Below are 7,048 nucleotides of genomic sequence, written 5' to 3' on the forward strand. Positions count from 1 at the left end.
AAATAGCCCAGTGAGAAAAGGAAAAAAGGAAATGAATAAATTACAAGAGAAGTAACAATAATAATATTGATAATTACTATTATCATTCATAATATCAATGTTTTTTATGTCATTTCTTATTACTCTGATAAACTTATTCTTTCTTTTCATGTTTATTAGTATTCTATTTACTTAAAAACCATTTCCTTAATAAAATTTCAGGACAAAATCTATTTTCTTTTTTATAATTGTCCTGATAAACACATACATACATATTTATACGTGCACATACTGTATATACAGTATATGTGGGTTTGTATATATGTATCCATATATATACATACATATATGTGTAGAAATCACGAAAGCTGACATATATACACACACACACACACACACATATATATATATATATATATATATATATATATATATATATATATATATATATATATGTGTGTGTGTGTGCGTGTGTGTGTGTGCTTCTAAAATGTATTCATATATATATATATATATATATATATATATATATATATATATATATATATATATATATATATATATATATGTATGTATATATATACATACTAATGTTTATGCATATGCGTATTTATAACGTAGAAATATTACCTTCAAGGATTGCAAAGTAACCCATTTCTTAACATCACTTACAGGTTTTTATTGAAATAATTCAGATACTAAGCATAATATGACTAGTAACTTGCGCGATATTCCAACATCAAATTCACAAATCTGTCTGGTCTTCACATTAGAATTTTTCAAAATTATTGCTAGCAACCAATGTTTATAGAACTTTCGTACTCTAATATTTCAAATTTTATTTGTTCATGAAAAAAACAAATATAAAAACTATTCAGCTAAGATATAAAAAAAATATGCCAATATAATACTTAAAAGTTCATATAAGGCAAATAGATCTAAGATATTAAAGCACCTAAAGAAATATGAAAATGTTGTAAACTTTGCAATTGAATACGACTTATTGTAGAAAAGGACAGAATAGGAAAGTCGTATAGACAAAATCTTGATACAAGACTTGATTATAAAAAAATAGAGGTTATAATAATAAAACACCAAAATATATGAAAAAGCTTTCAGCTTCGAATTGAATATGACTTATTGAATGAAAAGACAATAGAAAACTCACAGCTAAAAACTCGATACAAGAAAAACGACTTATGAGTGAAAAAAAAAAAAATAAATAAAAAAAAAAAAATTCAACTAAGGACTTGCGACTGAAATGATAATGAAACATCGCATTTAAAAGCATCATTAAAACCCGAACAAAGCGGAGCGGTACCTGGAAGCTGATCATATTCAGAGAAAACTGCCAGGGAGGCTTACAATGAGAGACATCGCCGAAACACGCCTAGTCGTTAGAACGCTGTCGCTATTAAGCGACGATATTTTAATTTCCATTTTTTTTTTCTTTTTTTTTTTTTTTTTTTTTTTGCCTCTGGTGTCATCTGGCCAAAAGAAGATAGAGAGTCCGAGATTAGCCAGAGTAATCAGCAGACAATGCAGCCATCATTTCGGACGTTCGACAATTTCTCGTTTTCTTAACGTTGGTCAATACGGATGAATTCTCTAGGAGGGATTGGGGGGGGTAGGCCCCGTCGGAGGGGAGGAGGGAGGTCTCTATCTCTCTTTCCGTCTCTCTCTCTCTCTTTCTCTTCACCGATGACGCCGACGGCCAGAAAAATATTTCCCGTTCTCTCTGACGCAACAAAATTTTTTCCCTTCATTCTCTCTCTCTCTTTCACTCTCTCTTTCTCTTGTTTACATTTTTCCCTCGTGATCGTTTCAACATGAATTCTTTTAAAACATAGTAAACGCATTTACGATTTCAAAGTTGCATGTTTCTTGGCTAATGATTTTCATTGTTCTCTATGAAATAACCCTCGGATTAGGAAAAAACTTGGTAAAAACGTTTTTTCTAATGGCTTCCGACAGCACGCATGCGCAGTAACCATTGCTGAAAGCCCTGGAATCACGTTCGCATGTGACTTGCTGGCTTCGACGGAAGCCGATGGCCTAAAGGTCAATGTCTGGCTCTTCTTTTCCCACACCTTCTGGTCTCATGCTGTCAACACAGAAGGATGTTCCTGCAGGGGGAAAAGGGAATGGGGGAGAAAGACCTTGGGGGGGAAAAGGTTGAAGACATCAGGGGAATGAACAGCATGGACCGTGGACTTCCAGGGTATGAGCCCCTGGAAGCTATATATGAATATATATAGTTTTGAGTTTTCCTTTAGCAAAATCTTTAAGGAAATATGAAATTTAAAGGGGAAGGGGTTTAGAAGTCCTTAGGGGAATGTATGAATACATTGAAACACACAATTTTCCCTGTATGTATGATGAATGAAATAAACCCACAATTTATGGAAAAGGAAATTCATTTTGAGTTTTCGAAGGGACCATTTCCATTCCTCTTTTTTTTTTCTTTTCTTAAGAGGAAGGGAGATGGTCCCTTCGAAAGCTCGAGATAAATTTCCTTTTCCATAGATTGTGTGTTTATTTCATTCAATGTATGAATATATATTTTTGGAGTGTTCGTTTAGCAATATCTTGACGAAAATATGAAATCTAAAGGGGAAGGGGGTTAGAAGTCATCAAGGATGTTCCTGCAGGGGGAAAAGGGAATGGGGGAGAAAGACCTTGGGGGGAAAAAGGTTGAAGACATCAGGGGGAATGAACAGCATGGACCGTGGACTTCCAGGGTATGAGCCCCTGGAAGCAATATATGAATATATATCGTTTTGAGTTTTCCTTTAGCAAAATCTTTAAGGAAATATGAAATTTAAAGGGAAGGGGTTTAGAAATCCTTAAGGGAATGTATGAATACATTAAAACACACAATTTTCCCTCTATGAAAAAAACCCACAATCTATGGAAAGGGAAATTTATTTTGAGCTTTCGAAGCGACCATCTCCCTTCATCTTTTTTTTCTTTTCTTAAGAGGAAGGGAGATGGTCCCTTCGAAAGCTCGAGATAAATTTCCTTTTTCATAGATTGTGTGTTTATTTCATTCAATATATGAACATATATTTTTGGAGCGTTCCTTTAGCAATATCTTGAAGAAAATGTGAAATTTAAAGGGGAAGGGGGTTAGAAGTCATTAGGGGAATGAACAGCATGGTACGTGGACTTCCAGAATATAGGCCCCTGGAAGTAATATATGAATATATACCTTTTTGAGTTTTCCTGTAGCAATATCTTAAAGGAAATATGAAATTGAAAGGAAAAAGGGGTTAGAAGTCGTCAAGGGAATGAACTGCATGGATCGTGGACTTACAGAATATGAGCCCGTGGAAGCAATATATGAATATACAGTATATCTTTTTGAGTTTTCCTTTAGCAATATCTTAAAGGATATATGAAATTGAAAGGAAAAAGGGGTTAGAAGTCGTCAAGGGAATGAACAGCATGGTCCGTGGACTTCCAGAATATGAGCCCCTGGAAGCAATATATGAATATATATCTTTTTGGGTTTCCCTTTAGCAATATCTTGAAGGAAATATGAAATTCAAGGGGGGAGGGGGGAGGGGGGAAGACCTCAGGGGTCTGAACAATTTGGACTGTGAACTTCCAGGAAGTGATGTATGAATATGTTTTTGGATTTCCCTTTAGCAATATCTCAAAGAAAATAAATATTTTCTTCTGGTCTGATACTGTCAACACAGCAGGTGAAAAGCAGAGAAAGGTGTACGACCTCAGTGGAATGAACAGCATGGTCTGTGGATTTCCAGGCTAAGAGCCCTGGAAGTAAAGTATGATTATATATTTTAAAGAAAATATGATTTTAGAAAATGCAATAATTCAAAGAGAATTTTTCATTGGTCTCAAAATTCAGGAATGATTCGGTGATTTTGTTTATCTCCGGAAGTAGTTCCTTGCAGGTGATATGATAAGACTTTTCTTCCTCAACCAAAAACATCGATTTGGAGATTACAGATTAAGTAAACTATAAATAAACAAATGATTATACAAATAAAAAAAAATTATTTAATCTTTTTATTCCCTTCCATGATCCTCTTGCAGAAAATACTACAAATATAATTTATTCTATATATTTTCTTTCATTGAGTCACCAAATTCGAAAAATCAAAAAACCTTCGTTCTAGTTTTTCATAGAAAATATATATATATATATATATATATATATATATATATATATATATATATATATATATATATATATATATATATATATATATATATATATAACAGTGCTACAATTTGATTTTTCCCAATCGTCTCTTATATACTATAAGCATTGTGAATGAGAAATATATTTCTCTATCACATATCAAATTGTTAATATAATTCTAAAGGTAATAAAAAAATATATTTACATCTTAATTTCCCTTTGTCTAACGGAAAATCCCTGACATATTTTCATTCGGAGAAGGTCTAGTTGTGATAATCAAGATATATATATATATATATATATATATATATATATATATATATATGCATATATATATATGTATGTATATATATATATATATATATATATATATATATATATATATATACACATAAGAAGAAATTGTTTCTTACATACGATGACACTAATACCTAAAATAAAATATTACTATGATTGATGATATTCCTGTGATATATGGCGTTTTACTTAAATCGACATCAAAGAACGGATTATCGTAAAATTCGGAATGCTTTATAGAATTATAGTTAAAGAAAAATATATATACACAAATATGTATATATACATATAATATATATATATATATATATATATATATATATATATATATATATATATATATATATATACTGTATATATATAATATATTTATACATATATACTGTATATATATATATATATATATATATATATATATATATATATATATACATATATATATATATATATATATATATATATATATATATATATATATATATATATATTTAATTTATCTATATATATCATATATAACCACACACATGTACTGTACATACACGCACGCACACATGCACTCTAGCACACAAACATACATACATACATACTTACATACATACATACATACATACATACATACATATATATATATATATATATATATATATATATATATATATATATATATATATATATGCGTGCAATTACGTGTGCATGTTCGCATGCTCTTAATTCCTCTTCCTATATCATAATGAAATTTATATTATACTTAAGTCCAATAAAAATATGTCTATAATAACAACAATGATATTTTACAAATCATTAAATATAGTTGCAACTTTCTCCATATCTACTTGATACCTACAGAATTGAAATGGCGAGAGTATTTAAAGGAAAAAAATAAAGATCATAAAAGTAAGCTTTCTGGATATAAAAGCTAGAGTGATTTCTTTTAGATAATGTGGATTGGGGGACTTATAAATTTGGGCTATGTAGCCCACCTCTAGGGCCTGCGCGCCATTCACCGCCTACGTGATGTTAGAGAAATCCGGCTTTCACAATATGAAGGAAACTTTCAAACTATTGGATAGCAAGATGGAAGAGAGGCATTGAGAAAAGATATAAGCAAGTGCAGATAGGTGCCAAAGGAATATTGCAAATAGCCTTAGGTTATGTCTACAGTATACCACGTGAGGAGCTGTAGAGTCACTAACCCTTATGAGGTTTAGATTAATTAACCTCGACTGAAGATAGCTAGGAGAAATTCCAGAGACTGGTGAAATTATATGGTGGTGCTCGAACTTATAAGAACAGAGGCCTGGAGGATGTTGGAGTGAATGAATTATAGAGTTACGAATATTATTAGAATATAATCTATGATATAAATAGGTTGGCAATCTTTTGTAAATACAGTTTTAGCATGGAAGTCTAAAACACAGAGCTTCATATTATATCATTAGACATTTGTCACAGATTCATCTGCCAAAAAGGAAACATAACAGGGACTGCTATCCTGTTTCTCCCTATACTTAGAGTATTTGATGGGAAATCATGATAAGAATGACCAAAATAACAGCAATAACAACAATAATCATAACAATATGATTGTTAAAAAATTTTCTTTATATCCATGAGTTGTAATAGTATCTACATTCGTCGAAGATAAGTCTTAGAATACTAATACACACAGCCATATATATACATTATATATATATATATATATATATATATATACATATATATATATGTATATATATACATATATATATATATATAATGTATATATATATACATATATATATGTATATATATATATATATATATATATATATATATATATATATATATATATATATATATATGTATATATATATGTATATATATACGTATATATATATATATATATATATATATATACATATATATATATATATATATATATATATATATATATATATATATATATATATATATATATATATATCTAACGAGTGACAGTGTCTTATATTGCGTCTTTCTTTGGAGTCATCCTCTGTTAAGAAAATATCCTTCATGTTCGAAATTATATATATATATATATATATATATATATATATATATATATATATATATATATATATATATATATATATATATATATAGAGAGAGAGAGAGAGAGAGAGAGAGAGAGAGAGAGAGAGAGAGAGAGAGAGAGAGAGAGAGAGAGAGAGATAGAGATAGAAATAGAGAAAATGATATCTAAAGACATCAACGCAAGTGCCTTGGTTATAGGTGAGGTGGTTTTTTCCGAGGTGGGTAGGTTGTGTCATGGTTATAGGTAAGGTTGTTCTTTCCTTATTTTTTCCGAGATGGATACGGGGAAAAAAAGGTAAACAGGACGACACGTAATTTCTTCCCTCCCTCTTCATGCGATCACTCCCCCCACTGACTTTCAAACAGTCGTGTCATTTCTTTTGTTTCCTGAAATAATAAACGAAATAACCGAATCTCTACTTCCACGACCGAAGCATGACGACTTCGATTTCAATTGCCTTCGCCCCAGACGTCTTCCCTATCAACGTAATTAATTTACTTATCTGTTAATTTATCTATTTGCAATTCCATCTATCAATATTTATATGT

The sequence above is a fragment of the Palaemon carinicauda genome, chromosome 36, assembly GCF_036898095.1.
Source record: "Palaemon carinicauda isolate YSFRI2023 chromosome 36, ASM3689809v2, whole genome shotgun sequence".
In the NCBI taxonomy this organism is placed as follows: domain Eukaryota; kingdom Metazoa; phylum Arthropoda; class Malacostraca; order Decapoda; family Palaemonidae; genus Palaemon; species Palaemon carinicauda.